At 41.2% G+C, this 17,413-nt stretch overlaps 1 protein-coding gene across 1 annotated transcript in view; it reads left to right on the top strand.

Moving 5' to 3' along the window:
• The window catches only part of DPYD (dihydropyrimidine dehydrogenase), a 652,845-nt gene that overhangs the window by 265,846 nt on the left and 369,586 nt on the right, over window positions 1-17,413 (top strand). The window lies entirely within an intron of this gene.

The raw sequence follows: 17,413 nt of genomic DNA, 5'->3' as shown, positions 1-17,413 counted from the left end.
CTTATCTGGAAATGACTACTTTTCCCAAAATATAATTATACATATTACCTACGTGAAATTTTCATTAAGGCTGTGGAACTTGGAATGATGTTGGCCACTGAAATAGCTGCTGTGTTGCATTCGGAACAGAGTTAATAAAATCCAAATCAGTATGTTCTAATGCAATTATCATATTTCAAAGGAATATTTAATAGATTATCCTAATTTTGGTTGTGGTGGGTTTTCCGGGCTGTTTGGCCATGGTCTGGTGGATCTTGTTCCTAACATTTCTCCTGCATCTGTAGCTGGCATCTTCAGAGGTGTATCAGAGGTGTATCAGAGGGAAGTCTGTTACATATTGTGTCCAGTAAGAAGGGAATGTTTTAGTGGGGTATAAGTTGTCATGTCCCCGGGTGGGGAACCAATCAGTAAGTGTTTGGGTGGAACTTGGTATGCAGAGGTGTGGTTGATAGTATAGTATTGCAGGTGTAACAGACTTCCCTCTGTGATACACCTCTGAAGATGCCAGCCACAGATACACCTCTGATACACCACAGATGCAGGCAAAACTTTAGGAACAAGATCCACCAGACCACAGCCACACAACCCAGAAAACCCACCAGAACCAGTGTGAAAGCCTTTGACAATACACAGATTCTAATTTTATTTAATAGGTGACCCTAATTTAGTCAAGATCTCAATATGATCATTAAATTGCAAAAATCCTTTGAGACTTTACCTATGCTAAATTTATGTCAACAGATTACTGAATCAGCATATCGTTTTTTAATGGTTAGTATTTTTAACCCCTTCCCAAATGTTTGCTATAATGAGATGGATTGTTTTGATATACATATTTATCTCCAATGTTAATCCTAGCCAGGCATGATTTAGATATGGGTGTACTCTTAAAAAGCCTTAGGTGTCTAGTTAGCTTTCCTATATCAGATCATTTTACTCCTGCCTGGAGGTACATCACAGTAATGTTTTAGGCTTGTTCAGGGTATAGTACACAAATGAAATTTATTAGAGTCTCTCCATTTTAAGCTTTCATTAAGGCATAACTATTGTAATCTGAACGTTGACTAAATTTACGAACTGTTATAGTTTTCATTTTTGTTATGTAGATGATTAAAGGGGAACAATTATGTGAGTCCACAGATGTATCTTAGCCCCAAAATAAGCAGGTCACAGTTAGAGAGTCCTTCTGAAAACAAACTCTTGATTAATTCAGCTCCTCATATTTATAGGCTTTTAACATCATCTTCTAACAATAGCTAACTGTCCTACTTGATGAAGGCACACATTCTTGGCTGATTGTCTTTAAACATACAAGGTTATTTATACTTGAAATGACTTCGTAAAATATATTTAAAAATATTTCTCATGCATTTGAATATTTTCCTTAAAACACACCCATCTTTGAATTGTATCTCACATGCTTCTGTATCTGGGCCTCAACAAATTATATCCATTGATTATGATAATGGGTTAGATGGCTACTAATCAACTAACATCTAAAAATATATATTGCTACCGTGCTCCTTTTTCCTCTCCAAGGTTATTCTGTTCTGGGCCTGTAAACCCCTTCTTTGGCTTTTTAAAGCTAGGAAACCAGACTGGTTTTGTTTCTGTGCACAGAGACAGTTTCTGTGATTTTGTGGGATGGGAAGGATGGTCAAATCTACCAACTTTCCCCCTTTATTTCTGACCATTTCCATGACAATCAGTGCCTATACAGATGCTTCTCAAGACTGTTTCTGCGTAGAATCAGTCAAGTTCAAAGATTTGAATCACTTTACAAATGTCAAACCTGCCTTGAGCAGGTTTCCTGGGAAGAGACATAAAAATATTGTAAATAAATAAAAGGAAATAATTGTGTTTCTCCAGAGGTGCGATGTGTTTTCTGCATTGCATTGACCACTTTTTTCACTTATTCAACTTCCATGAAGGCAGGCTGAGTGAGCATACCTGAACATCCCATAAGGACCGTACTTAACTGCTCAACAAAAAAGATTCTATATTATGAGTATGGTACATTGCTTAAGGATTCTTTTTCTGCACTAGCTGCCCACAGAGCTAAAATAAGGATTTCCCACAGCACATGATATAGGACCATTTTCCCCTTTAAAATCTGGCAGTGGTCTTTTGAGCACTCACTGCTTGCCTCAAGACTGTTTTGTTTCATAGTGGAATTTTCTGGTTACACAAGAGATTGGGCCAGAGTACTAACTCAGATCTCAGGCCCATTCAGCCGAGACAAGCTGGTCCACAACAAGAGCTTTTATCTGAAAGGAAAGCACCTCTTACTACTATCTTACAACCATCAGCATCAGCTAATGGAGAACTAGAAACTGAAACCAAGAGCTCCACCCACTAGGAACAAACTAAATTACACAGAAAATAGGAAAGGAGCAGAATCCTTTTGCCTGCACTATTGCATTTTTAAAAGGGTCCTTTTCTTCTTATCCAGAGTACTCCTGCCAGGGGTAAAAGTTTAAATTCCACATGCCTTGTTGTTTTCCTGAAAACTCCCCCCCTTCCCCCTCAGCATCTGATAACTCAGTAGATCAGGCCTTTGCTCCAATTTTAGAGATGCAGCATTTAAAACACACACACACATAAACAAGGCCCCTCTGATCCTTTGGACATGGTGGCCAGAACAGCAGGAAAAACTGCTGTTGAGTGAGTGTAACCTCAGCTTGTGGGTTCTGTGGGGCAGTACTTGGAAGGAGTTGCAAAGAACCAAATTTAAACAAAACAGTTTACTTTACTTAACAAATAACACTTTTAAAACATTTAACATTTACACTTTGCAGTCCTGTTAAGTTTGCATTTTCAAGTCCTTATTTACAGTCTACTGATATTGCCAAGTCCAATTCTTCTTTGCTGGTGGTTGGTTTTGAAGACTTCTGAGGCTTGGTGAATGGGCTTCAAGATGATGAAGGTTCCCAGAAAACTCTCACCATTTACATACACAAAAACCCTGAAACAATAAATTCTAACATTTACAATATAGCAAAAAAATAAACTCCCTTCCCACTAGTTCCCCACAACATTGCAGTTACCTTAAACAAGGTGTTAAGGGCTTAATAAAATCAATCAAGGTCCCAGCCTGGTAGTCTCGCTTCCTCCAGCCTCATGAGTTCTGCAGCATTCTACTTCATTTCAGACTCCACCCCTTTCTGGGTCATCCCATTCTGACACAGGGGTTACATTAGCCCATTTGGGGAGGCTGCCTCCCACCTTTTTTCCTGGCATCCGATAGTTCAGTAGATGAGTCCTTGCTCCAATGTTAGTCCTACAGTATTTAAACATACACAAAGCCCTTCTGATCTTCTGGAAATGGTGGCCAGAACAGCAGGAAAAACTGCTGTTGAGTGAGCTGGGGAAGGCAGGAAGGAGCAATAAAACCCAGATAAAGAATTGTGCTTGCTGTTTACCTGTTTTGCTTTGTGGGAAAAGCGAAGCAACAGGAAAGGTTACAATTTGCCAGCATTTAGAAACAGCACTGCTTCTCTGCTCTGCTCCACGTTGGCTTCGGAAAGGGCCAAAAAAGTTATAAAGGAAAGATGAGACAGAATGCAAATGTGTTGATATCCAATCCCCAAGAGCAAAAGCTACTTTCGTATTTACTTGAAGTAAGCCCATGTAGCCCAGGCTAGCCAGATATCATCAGAACATGGAAGCTAAACAGGGTTGGCCTTGGTTTCCTGAAAACTCCCCCCCTTCCCCCTCAGCATCGGGAGCGCATCAAGGAAGTTCAGGTTGCTGCACAGAATCAGACAATGGTAAACCTCTTCTGAACATTCTACCTTAGAAATCCTATGGGGTTGCATTAGTCAGCTGCAACTTGATAGCAAAAAACAAACAAAACAACAACAAATGCCAATTCAGCTGGTTCAACTTGTTTCCCAGTCACTTCTATTTTTCTGCCCAGGCATTTTTCTGCCCAGCATGCATTCACACAATATTGTGATCACATTTGCAACCAAGAGTAATTAAAGTATCCCTCACAAGACGCAAGAAGTCTCTGATGAGGAATGCATTCAGGTAAGCCAGGGCACTCCTGCCTCACTTAAATTCTCACTGCCTGTATGGCTTTGAATCCACTTCTCCATGGTGCTTCATTAGGTACTTCCTGTTCCTTTGTGGTCCCCTGGCAAACCTGAATGCATTACTGATCAGTTCTTTATTTATGGAAACTACAAGGCTTTAATTACTTCATTTCTCTTGGCTGCAAAGTATGCTCATTAATTTGCTTTTCATGATAGTAATGTCATAATTGCATGATTGAGGACATTTAAAAAAGATTAATAAGCATATTTGCAGTAGAAAAAAGTAATTAAATCTCATCCCTTCATTTCCGTATGTATGTATGTATGTATGTATGTATGTATGTATGTATGTATGTATGTATGTATGTATGTATGTATGTATGTATGTATGTATGTATGTATGTACTGGAATACTTATGTGTAGCCTTTCTATTGCAGACAGCTCAATAGTATTAAAACACAGGCAAACAGTTTGGCAAAGGGGTTGCAGCTACTAGAGGATGCTCTTTAGCTCCAAATAATAGTGCAATCCTAAGCAGAGGATTCAATAGATTTAAGACCTCACTGTGAGTATGCTGGATAGCATTCTTCACTAAGCTGTGCCATCAGATGACTTTCAGAGTAGATGCAGTTGTTTTTCTAGCAGCAAACTTTGGATCGCAATCTTGTTAAGCTGCAAAAATTTTGCCAGGCGTTGGAAAATGATGCCTTTTCAAGTGAAACGAGCGCTTATCTGTGAAAGAATGCCAATGTGCAACTGAATCCCTCCCCAGCATATGCTAGGCAGATTGAGAATGCACAGCCAAGAGTGGTATGAGACTTAATGCTCTTTATTGATCTAGACGTTGCCTAAGTGAACATAATAAGAAACAAGTTGCCTAACTGTTCTTTTTTCCTATTATTGATTACAAGAGTGGTAATTCTTAGTACAGCAACAACTGCTGTTCTCCATCTGGATATTCAGAATAATAAGCTTTTCAGGTTCATTCTCTCATGTGATTATAGTACAGACCATTGTGATTTATGTAATCCTAAATCCTCTCATTGTTTGAGGCCTTTTACATGTAGGAATTTCCAAGGGGTCATATTTCGTGATAATTGTACATGAGGCAATGTGCCAGGTTACGGTCCCTCTTGTTTTAATCCATCTGACAAACTATGTACCCTTCATTCTTCTTCTCACCCTTGGCTTGGGGGGAAAAAATCCCAGAAGTTGGTAGAGAATATATAAAGAGCTTGGGGGGATTTTTTTTCTGCTGAAACTGAGAGCTGATAGTGTTTTCAAATGTTTAACCCACTGGAACTTTAAAAAGTATAAAGAGAAATAAAAATTACTTCATGGGGTTAGCTATGCTGGATCAGAGCAACAGTCTATCTTTTCTAGCATTCTATTTCACACAGTGTCCAACCAGACACCCTCATAAGTCCTAGAAGCAGGGCACAAAGACCAAATCCCCTTGTGGGGACACCAACCACTACTGGTATTCAAAGGATTACTTGCAACAGGCAACTAGAAATGGTGGCTGAAATCTTGTAACAAGGAGTCTCATGAGAGTCCAAGGAATGACATGCATGGCTTACTATAGTGCTTTAAAAAGGGGCTTGGAAGAAATATGAGGTATTAGGAAGTTACCCCTCCAGCAGCTCTGTGGTGGTAGCGGGTAAGCAGGCTGGCAGCTGGGGGTGGGATACCAAGAGGCGAAACAGGAGATTGACACCCCACTGCTGCCTTTTCTGACTACCTCGGGTTGCCTCATAATTAGAGCCAGACCTGTCAGATGGACTTTGGTTATGGAGTGTGACCTCCTAAAGATGCATGGCTACAAAGTAATAGATCTTGGATATAATGATCTTTAAAATGCTGGAGGGAAAAGACAGATTTTTTTTTCACCAATAAAGTCAGCAGAAAATATTTGTTAACAAAGAAAACTTTGCTTACGAGGCAATAAGCATGCAAGACTGGTGTGGTGAAGTGTCTCACAGAATATGTCCCACAGAACTGGATCATTGAAAGAAAAGACCTGATTTCTGGCAAAGACCAGAGAAGTGAGGAGAACTGATAATTAGGGGAACTGATGGTCAGTCTGGTGTGGTTAGCAGATGGTGTCTGGGTTCTTTCAGGCAAATCAACCTAAAACTAACCATTCAAAATTGACAAGAGAATGCTTCTAGCACCTTCAGAACAGGACATGCATTAAACCTGGTATCATACTAGACTGGATAAGAGAGATTTTATTACTAAGTAATCTAACCTAAGCAGCACTATGACAAATTGTATTTTTCTTATATAAACATTTGGATCAGAGCAGAGCCTTAAATACCTGAAATAATTGGGCAGATGAGAGTCCACTGGTGCAATGGTAGAGCATAAGGATGTTAAAATGATGTCATTCTTTGTATATTTAAGATATAGCCAATTACAGAACTACAGCTTTAATATAATGAAAATGCTTCCCCCTCCCCCCTGTTCGTTCAGATCTGCCCTCCCAAATTTCAGGGAACAAAAAAAAAGACTGCAGAAACAGTGAAAAAGTTGTCTTCTTTTAGCATAATTCTGCTTACACGGCTTTGGATCCAAATCTGTATTCTAATTTCTTTGCATGTGTGAGTGTGACTCAGTCCTTTTTATGACAATAAAGTAGGATACTGAATTTGATTGGATGAGGGGGCTCGTGGGTTAAATGTCTGAAGACAATTGTCGTATAACTATGGTTTACTTCTGGATATCAAGGAAACCATTTCGGCATGAACTCATTTGTCAGACAACCACAGCACATAATCATGTTCCAGATCATGTTCTAGTAGCACTCTCAGTTCATGCAGCAGATGGCCTCATCTCCTGTCTGGTCTAAAGTGAGAACACACACAGCCATTTTCTGAGACTGCCCATTTCTGGGGAAGTTCAATATTAAAAGACATGCTAAAGCAGCATTTTGAGGAGTCTTTACTGCTACCCATCTTATAATTCAAGAACTCTGATAAACTTCCAAAGAACCCATTGTTCATTTCTTGAATGCCATGCATTTGGAATTCACACATTCAAAACAAAAACATGCTTAAGCTCACTCTGTCACTGGGGGAAAATCACTGTGTGTAACAAAGCCAAAAAGTACATCAAAAAATAAGGCTGATCTTGCATGTAGCAGTGGCGTAACTAGGCAAACTGGAGCCCTGGGCAAAACCTGAGTTTGATGCCCCCCCAGGCGCGTGCCCAATGCAATGCGCACCCCCCCCCTTGTAGCTATGCCCAGTGGCGTATCCAGGCAAACTGGAGTTTGGCACCCCCGCACGGGCAGCCACCCTCCCCCACTGTGACCAAGCAATGATTTTTTACACCAGGTTGTTTCAAAATCACCATCACATTATAGAACATGCCCCAACTCACAAATCTGAACACAGCAAAAAGCTATGCCACACCGCAGAAATAATTTTTTGAAAACATTTTCAAAATGCTTTCAAAATGTTTTATTACTGCTATGAAAACATTTTATGGTGTTGTATCCAGTCCCCCCGATTGGGGGAAACAGCATCACTTTCAATGTTTCAAAGGAGAATCTGGGCTTCCTAGTTTAAACAAGTGATGCTGGAATGCACCCCCAAACAGCATCATTTTCAATGGTGTTTAAACTAGGGAGCCCAGATTCTCCTTTTAAATCCATCTTAAAGGGAGAATCTGGGGTTCCCAGTTTAAACAACATTGAAAGTGATGCTATTTTGGGGTTGATTCTCCCCCACTCTGAAACAGCATCACTTTCAATGTTTAAACTGGGGACCTCAGATTCTCTCTTTAAATCCATGTCAAAGGGGGGGGGGGGTTAAAAGGAAAATCTGGGGAAATTTGGGAGGTGCCTGCTGTCAGGGGTGCAATTGTTAAGCTAGCAGCACCAAACTTTCAGGGTATCTTTAGGAGACTCTCCTAATGACACCACCCAGGTTTGGTGAAGTTTGGTTCAGGGGGTCCAAAGTTATGTGTAGCCCCTATTTTCTGTTAGCTCCCATTGGAAACAATGGATGATGTGGCACCCCCTTTGGGAGTCCATAGCTTTGGACCCCCTGAACTTCACAAAATCTGGGTGGTATCAGTAAAAGATTCTCCTGATGATACCTCCCGGGTTTGGTGAAGTTTGGTTCAGGGGGTCCAAAATTATCGACCCTGAAAGATGTAGTCTCATCTCCTATTAGCTCCCATTGGAAACAAGGGGGGATGGGGTACCCCCCTTTGGGAGCCCATAACTTTGGACTCCCAGAACCAAACCTCACCAAACCTGGGTGATAGCATCAGGAGAGTCTCTCGAAACATCCATGAAATTTTGGTGCTGCTAGCCTAAAAACTGTGCCCTCTGCAGGCCAAAAATGGAAAAACACTGAAAATACAAAAAATTCCACAAACGAACCTGCAGTTTTTGTGCCCCCCACAGGGCTGCGCCCAGGGCAACTGCCCACTTTTCCCAAGGGGAGGAACACCTCTGGCATGTAGAACAAACATTAATTCAAAAAAGCCATGCACTTAGAGCAGATCAAAATTTTACCAGTTAATTTTGCATGTAGAGCAGAACCTTTCATGCAGGAGAAAGATAGAAATCTGTCTTTCTATGTTCCTGTTTCATTTTATACTTCTTCAGTTTCCTAAATGAATATATAAATGCACGTACTGTCCTGCATAAAGATTTTTGATTGACAAATTTTATAACTATTTTTTTTAAAAAATCATAAATTCTGAAATTCTCATAGCTTCTGTATGATTTTTTGGTCAACATCAAGGTTTACAACAGCACCAACTAGTTCTTTTCTAAAAAATAATTTGAGGCATAGGTAGCATAAGTGAAGGACTTTGTTATAAATGTCTGTTTGCAGTTACCATAGCTTGGCTTTAATTTTTAATTCATTGCACCGGAAATAGGTATTATATGAGTAAATTGAAATATTGAATTTACGCCTGTTTGACTCTGTTGGTTTCATTGCTGGTCGTGTTTGGTTTTTCACAAAAGCCAGGGTGGTAGTGATCAAAGAAAGAAGATTCCAAACAATGTTCCATGTAAGTCATGTGGTTGCGCAGACACCATATTGGGGCCACACAGTTTGGGCGGTTGGCAGCAGGGGGGTGGGGTCCCGCAGGCAGTTCAGTTCCATGCTGAGGTAGAAAATTCAGCACAGTTCCCTACTGTGGTTAGAGGAACTATTGAAGATATTGAAGTTGAACTTACACAATTGTAATTTATTTTTATATATCTTTGGCTGGCCATCAGACTTTGAGAGCATATGTTGGTTCTGTTTCTTCATTTGTTTCTCAGTAAATCTATAAACCAAAGTAGAATGACTGTAAAATGTTAGATATTAATGATCATGTGTGTGTAAAGTACTGTCAGGTCACAACTGACTTATGGTGACCCCAGTAAAGGCAAAAGCAGAGGTGGTTTCCTATTGTCTTCCTGTTCAGAATCTAACCACAGTAGGGAACTATGCCGAATTTTCTACCTCAGCTTAGATTGTTCACAGCTGACGTCTTTTAAAATTTAGCCAAGGAGGAATAAGTGCATTTGCAGGGATAGATGTAGCTATTTGGCAGATTTTTGAAACTCTTAATTTGTGAATTGGTTTCATGGCATTGTTGGAGTTTCTTGTCTATTTGTTTCCCCTAAAAGTATGTTACTGTATTACACTTGGAAACTATTAGGATGCTGATGCAAAGAGTATTATTCCTTTTGCTCTCTGCTACAATGTTTCTGTAGTCCATGTTACTCCATCTTCAGCTGCTTGGAAATTTTATTTGCCATGCAGTCCTGCTCTTTCCAAGGTAACCTCTTTTATGAATGCTCAGAACATGTTGTCCTTCTCCTTCCTTTTTAATGCTATATAATTTCCTGCATTTGGAGGTTGAAGCATTATATTGGATAGAGCAAATCAAATCATTCGCATAAAGATCCTCAGAGTAATTGCACTTGTTCAGTGTTAATTGACATACCACTGGAAACAATAATGTCATCAGATAATTTCATTGATCATTACCAAATTGCTCACCAAAAGAGAAATTAGAAGTCTGAGCATTGGCACACTTTTGTTATTTTTTTTTGTCACAAGATTGATTTTGTTCTCTTATCCCTAAAAAGTAAGTAATCACTTCATGCCAATTATTATCTTCTGATTAACTATGCAGTGCCACCTGGTGTGCAGATGGGAAGAATATTACATATCAAGGGCTCAGTTCACACCCACTCACATGCATTGAAAAACTCGGTGACAAAAAGTGAACAGATGTTCATTTCGCTTCTGATACAGAGAGAAATGGGACCTCTTGCTCCTGATTAATAATCTAAATTTAGAAACGGTTTTCTGCATATGGACATTTATTTTGACCAAGGGACAGCAGAAATAGTTTGGGACAGAAAATCATATTTATATGTGAAATTCATTTTCTCATGCAAAATTTGTCCCTTCACTATTATTTTTCTTTCCTTCTCCCATCCCATTTTTCCTTCCTGCTGAGTTTTTTGCTTCCCATAAGGAGAGTAGGAGGGTAACATCACTGGAAGTATTTCTCACAATCTCTACCTAAGACAATCCCATTACTTTAATTTTCTTTATACATGGTGTGATATACTTATTAACTGTACTATTTAGGATCTAGTTTTTCACAGAGAGGGCATGAGTGAGCAGAACTGTGGGAAGTACATAGGAGGCAACACCTTTGTGGCCTGGCATGTGTCTTATACATGGAATTCCCATTGCCATCTTGTCTTATTTGTTCGCCAAACCCAGTTCTTCACACAAAGGTGTGTAGGAAGCTACAGGGTACAGCAGCCTTATTGAAGCTACGCAAATCTGGGTCTGGATCTTGTCAATAGTTGGATGAAGGTATCCTATCATTTTATAATAAAATATTTAACAGATTGGTCTAAAATGTTTTAAAACCTTTCTTTCAAAACCTGCTAGTTTGGCAGCATTTAGACTCTAGATTCCTTTTTTGCCCCAGAGAGAATATTTTTTTAAAAAAAAATCTGATTGGTAACTGGATGAGACTAGAATTGCCAACTCTGATTTATGTAATTTTTGAAGGTTTTGGGGTAGAGCCTGGAAAGGTCAGGGTTTGGGGAGGGAAGGGATCTCAGCAGAGTATAATGTAAGGTTGTGCAACCAGCTAAGCTGAACTGAAAATAAAGGCAGAAAAAGTAGCTTTTTCCTTTGTCCATCCACAAAACACCATCTATCCAGATGAAGCCAAAAATCAAAAAGTTCAGCTTTTTGGCTTTTCCAATGACCCATTTTTCATGGCCCAATTAAGGATGTTTTTAATTTTAAAAAATTCTAAATAAAATAAAGTCCAATCACAAGCCTGGTGATCGGATGTGGAATTTTAACTCATTCTCAAACAACTGACGTTGGTTGGTGTTCTTGGTGGGCTTCCAGGGGGGGTTCTGCTTGGGCTGGCAAAATTCCCTGTATTATGATTTTCTTGTGTTTGTGTGTTTGTGTGTTTGTGTGTTTGTTTGTTTGTTTGTTTGTTTGTTTGTTTGTTTGTTTTTGGACTTTTAGGCCGCCCATTCCCAAAAGGGCTCAGGGTGGCATACACTCAAAAATTACAATAAAAACATTTAGTATAAATATTATTTAAAAACCAATAAAACAACACAATAATTAAAGACTTAAAAACCAGGATGACGACTTCTCTATCTAGACCCACCAGAGGCCTTAGCCCAACGGGCAAGATGGAAACACCTGGCAGAACAACTCCGTCTTACAGGCCCTGTGGAGCTCACCTAGGTCCCACAGGGCCCTGGTCTCTGGGGGAAGCTTGTTCCACCAAGTCAGGACCAGGTCTGAAAAAGCCCTGGCCCTCGTTAAGGCTAGCCTGGCATCTTTCGGGTCAGGACTCTCAGAAGGTGCACCTCCAATGAGTGGAGTGACCTAGTTGGGCAATATGGGGAGAGGTGGTCCCTCAGGTACATGGGTCCAAGACCTCTCAAGAGTCTTAAAGGTTAAAACCAAAACCTTGAAGATGGCCCAGTACTCGATTGGCAGCCAATGCAGCTAATAAAGGACAGGTGTAGTATGGTCCCTGCTTGAAACCCCTGCCAGGAGACAAGCGGCTGCATGCTGCACAAGCTTCAATTTCCGGACCAAATTAAAGGGAAGGCCGTTTAGAGCGAATTACAATAATCCAGTCTAGAGGTGATCATTGAATGGATTACCGTGGCAAGGTCAGAACTGGAGAGATAAGGGGCCAACTGGCGTGCCTGTTGAAGATGGTAAAAGGCCTTCTGGGCGGTCCTAGAAATCTGGGCCTCCAGGGTCAAACTTTTTTTCAATTTTCTACAAGTCCTCCGGTATTCCTCCAGTTTTATGCAGCTCCTGACATAATTTTGCAATGTATTTATTTAAAACATTTCTATGGTACCTTTCCATGTATTGTGACTGCTTTGGAGTCATTCTTACCTCCAGTTTTACATGTCAACTGCATTTAAAGGGACATTATGATTAGCATGTAGAATGAAATTCTATTCATTCAACATTTAGCGATGATATTTTTGTGTGGTTCTTTGCAGGTCAGATTTCTTGGACCTGCTCTGGTCTAGATGCTAATTTAACCAGAGAGCTGGGGTATTTGCAGCACTGTCCAATCCCAAGTACTTGGATCACTTTAGTTTGGTTGTCCTGACAGATGTTGTAAGTTCTCCATTTGAGCTTGAGGACATCTTGGTAATCATCCATCCACCAATCAGGGAGGCAGGGTTTATTCAGCTTTTCTCCTGTTGCTGGGCACTTCCCCTTTCTTGCTAGTTCTTTTCCTGCCTCAAGGGAGAGCAGACATACAGTTGCCTTGTTCCTGCAATCTTTCTTTTTTCTTTCCTGACTACTTCTTTTGCCTCTCTCTATAGGGAGAGGCTTTTACAGCCATTGTTAGAACAGCGAGTCCAAACTTTCTACAACATCTTAGAGTTGAGAGTGATTTGATTGGCCTTAAAAATAATTTCAGGACCATCTACAGGAATCCCATGTCCTGGTAAAAATGGACAATATAGCTGCCAAGACGTACCTAAATTGCCAGGGAGATTCCAGATCCAGCACACTACAGAGAGAAGTGCTTCTCATTCTCATGTGGATGGAAAAACATGTTCTCTCTTTCCAAGCAGAACACATCCAGGGATCCAGAACATTCTAACAGACTGGCTGAGTCATCAGGTCATTCATCTGGGAGAGTGGTCCCTGAAGAGATAGATCTTCATGTTAATTTCCCGATCCCTGGGAGCACCAGTCCTAAACCAATCTCAACAAGCAAATTTCCAGGCAGTGGCGAAGCCACCTGGCCCCCCCCCCCCCGCAGGCCCTCCGCTGCCCCCACTCCCCCCGTGGTGCCCTTCCACCACCACCCCACGGCGCACCCCCACTTACTTTTAGGAATGGAACATCCCAGAGAAGAAGCCTGCCTGCGTTGCCTGGGCCTGGTGGGAACTACATTTCCCAGGGGCACCGGGCGCACTCTGGCCTAGCTACGCCTCTGTTCCCAGGTTTTTCTTCTTACAGATGTCAGTACAAAAACCATTCCATCTTCCTCAGACCAGGAACCTTCTACATCAAGGTCCAATACTACATCCAGATCCAGATCAACTGAACTTGACTGCTTGGAAATTTAGCAACGACATCTAGCAGTTCAGGGATACAGTCCTGCAGTGGCAGACACCATTCTCTCTTCCAGATGTCCTTCCACCGGAAGGATCTACAACACCACTTGGAAAGCATTTGTCAGATGGAGGAAGAAAGTATCCACTACATCCCCAGAAGTCAGAGACATCCTGATGTTCCTGCAGGATTGGCTGGAGTCTGGACTTCGATCTTCTACCCTTCAGGAGCAGATTGCAGCTATAGTGTCTGTTATTCATTCATTAGGCAGCACAGCCCAACTGCTCACCCACACATTAGACGGTTTCTTAGGGTGCTAGTCTCAAAGACAAACCCACTAACCATCATTTCCCCATGTGGAGATAACACCGTCCTGTACGCATTGACCGGTCCTCCTTTTGAGCCTATTATGGACATTTGTAAAGCATCTCAGGATGAAGGTTATCTTCCTAGTAGCCATCCCCTCAGCCAGAAGAGTATCAGAACTGGCCGACTTATCAGCAAAACCATCTCTCTGCATTTACCATAAGGAAAAGGTGATGCTGACAACTGATCCCACATTCATCCCATAGATTAATTCAAGATTCCACAGACAACAGGAAATCTTTCTTCCCACCTTTTGTCCATAACTATGTCACCTAAAGTAAATTTACTGGCATAAGCTGGATGTCAGAAGGTCTTTGAAAGGTTTTAGAAGGTCAGAGGTACTTTTCATCTCCATCTCTGATCATAATAAGGGTCGTAAGTTGTCGCCTCAGACAATCAGCAAGTGCTTGAGAGGGTGTAACAAAGAAGCACATGTAGTTCAGGGGCTATCTGTCCCAAGAAGAATTATGGCTCATTCAGTACTCAGTGCTTCTACCAATGCGGCATTTAACAGCAGTGTTCCAGTGGAAAAGAGCTGCAGAGCAGCTACATGGTCATCCATCTCCACCTTTGTGAGGCACTACAAATTGAATGCTTTAAGCTCATTGGATGCCAGATATGGGTAGAGAGTACTGGAGCATATTTTAGGAGAGGATTATGACCCCACCCTCTAAAGATAGTGACACTGCTAGGGGAGTCACCTAGATGTCCTCGAGCTCAAATGGAGAACGACCATTGGACTTACACGTGAAAGGTTCTTCTCCTTTGAGCGGAAGAGGACATCTGCCCTCCCGATTAGTCATTCTCCTCTCCCGCTTCAAGGCAACTGTGTATTTATATAGTTATATATGTTAATGTTTGTTGAAGCTTTCCTCAGTCATTCTGAGTTTGTTGTGTTGGGGACCAGCCTCCCATCGTTTGGTGTTGTGTAAAGTTTGTTTTTTCTCTCCTATACCTTAGTAGCTTTCTGTCTTAGGGGAGAAAATTATTCCATTTAACATGATTGAAGTTTTGACACTGCTTCTCGGAGTCACCGGAACTGGCAAGAAATGGGAGGTGCCCAGCAACAGGGGGAAGCTGAATAAATCAATTAAGATCCTGCCTTCTTCATTGGTGGATGGATGATTACACAGATGTTCTCTTCCACTCAAAGGAGAAGGACCTTTCATGGGTAAGTCCAATGGTTGATCCCAGTGATTGTGAAGGCTACTACTCATAGTTTAGATGCATGTCATTCTAGGCTTGTAAAATTGTACATATATCATGAGTCAGTGCAACTTTCTGCTGCACTGTCAACTTAATCAGTTGCCCTATGCCTGTGCACAGAGATGCACCACCACTTTCAGGGATTGTGCTTCCTGTGCTCCATCTTTCTGCTTTACGTATTTATTTACTTCATTTATAGTGTGCTCTTTTTATGGAGACATATGGTAGATTAAGCCACTGATATGAACACTCTTCACTAATGAACATATCTTACAGATCTAGATTAAGGAATGGATGCTCATAGCTCCAGCTCTACCTTTGACAGTAGTACAACCAATTTGAATTAACTCGTGTCTATGTGTTGGACTGCCTTTAACCCTGAATAGGTTTAATGCTTCTAGACACTTTTCTGAAATGTCGTGCTACCTTATTCAATATGAGCTATGACACAATACAAAATTTAAACATTGGGCCCAGAAATGCCTGTTCATTTTCCCTTCATTTTCCCTCCCCCTGAGGCAAGTTATAGAGCTAGACTTGTTGGATTCTTGAAGTGATACAAAAATGGGAAATATACCAAAATCTCACTTGACGTTTGGTGCCAATTACTGGTTGGGAAAATGGCAGGTCTTTTTCATGTTAATGAATAAAGTTCCAAGCAGCCTTGCTGTATAAATTTGTGTCTTATAAATATAATCATTCTCTTCCAAGTATTCTTCCTGCCCACTCAGTAAAGAGTGTAGCCACTATGACATGTTAGACAAATCTCAAATTTGTGAAGCAAATTTTTAATATGTGTTGATGGGGTCTAGGAACTCTTCTATGAAATCTGTTGTTAATTTACTCCTAGTTTATCCCACTTGGATGGTTCTGGAATAATAATGCTGTTGTAGAAGGACCAAAGTCATTCTGACTTTGGCCCGTTACACATCAGCGTGTTTCCCCCATCATTACACATCAGTGTGTTCCCCACTTCAAGCAGCCTTTTGCTTTGCAACAGACTTTTTATTATGCAACAACTTTGATACATGATTCAGGTTAGATTTTCCCTCATGCTCTGAAGTGACCATAGTTTTTGAACCATAGTTCTTTCTCAGCTGATTTTGCCTGCCTGGGTTGAGGTAGCCAAATTTGATTTGCTTTAGAGTGAAGCACTGTTATCCTGTTCATTTGTGATCCTGGATTGGCTTGCAGGATACATGTGACAGATCCAAGAAGATTTGCCTTCATTGTCAATGGAAGGTTTGTCTTCATTATCAGTTTCCCCTCTCTGACAGGATAATCTGACTGGCTACATAACACTTCTATGTCTAACTCATTTTTGGCTATTATCGCTGACATTTATAATCCAAGAGGAGGAAAGAATAAAAAACTAGAAGGAAGAAAATGGTGCTGAAGCAGCAGCTAATGGAAAAGGAATAGTATCAGACCAGATTGAAAAACTGGATATTCTTACTATTACTATTCCACTGTCCTGAAGTAGTAATCCTCAGCCCTCCAATGGCAGTGGCAGAATATTCAAGACAATTGTAGTGTTTATTACTTTTTCCTTCAGTCCTTTTAGAAATAGTTAGAGGTAGCTATGGAAGATTTGGCCTTAACTGTTGCCTCAATGATGGCTTGTATCTGATAAGGCCCTTTCTGCATGGCCAAAATAATCTGATAAGGCCCTTTCTGCATGGCCAAAACATCAGCCCAGATGCAGCCTTGGATTGTTTGCACACCTCCATGCGGGTGGTCCTGAAACTAACGTGGGTCACCGATGCCCCTCCGCACAAAGGTGCATCTATTGTTCCGTGACTCAACTGCAACATTGTGTAGCTCCGCAGCCAGGCACCCACGGACCCCCACAGCCATACTGCCATCTTGGGATGCCTGTGTTGTCCTGCGTGGCTATGCAGGAGAGAGGCAGGAAACAGGAAAAGACAAAGGCGCATCTGACTGAAGCACCTTCCACCTAGGGCCATTTGTTCGGCTGCGGCTGCAAGGCGAGGTAAGACAAAAGAATAGCTGATTGGGGAGGGGAGGAAAATGCGGAGCGGACTCACGTTAGGAGCAGGATCCGTGCGAAGTTTCCTTCCCCCCACAGTTTTAACCCATGGTTAGTCCAGGTTTATTGGCCTGTGCAGAGTGTGGAAGGGTCCTTAGATCTACAAAGCAGACCTTGTAGAGGTGAACTTCCTCACTGC

Source organism: Sphaerodactylus townsendi, linkage group LG05 (genome assembly GCF_021028975.2).
Source record: "Sphaerodactylus townsendi isolate TG3544 linkage group LG05, MPM_Stown_v2.3, whole genome shotgun sequence".
NCBI classification, from domain to species: domain Eukaryota; kingdom Metazoa; phylum Chordata; class Lepidosauria; order Squamata; family Sphaerodactylidae; genus Sphaerodactylus; species Sphaerodactylus townsendi.
The sequence above is the reverse complement of the archived record's forward strand: the minus strand, read 5'-3'. Positions and strand labels throughout refer to the sequence as shown.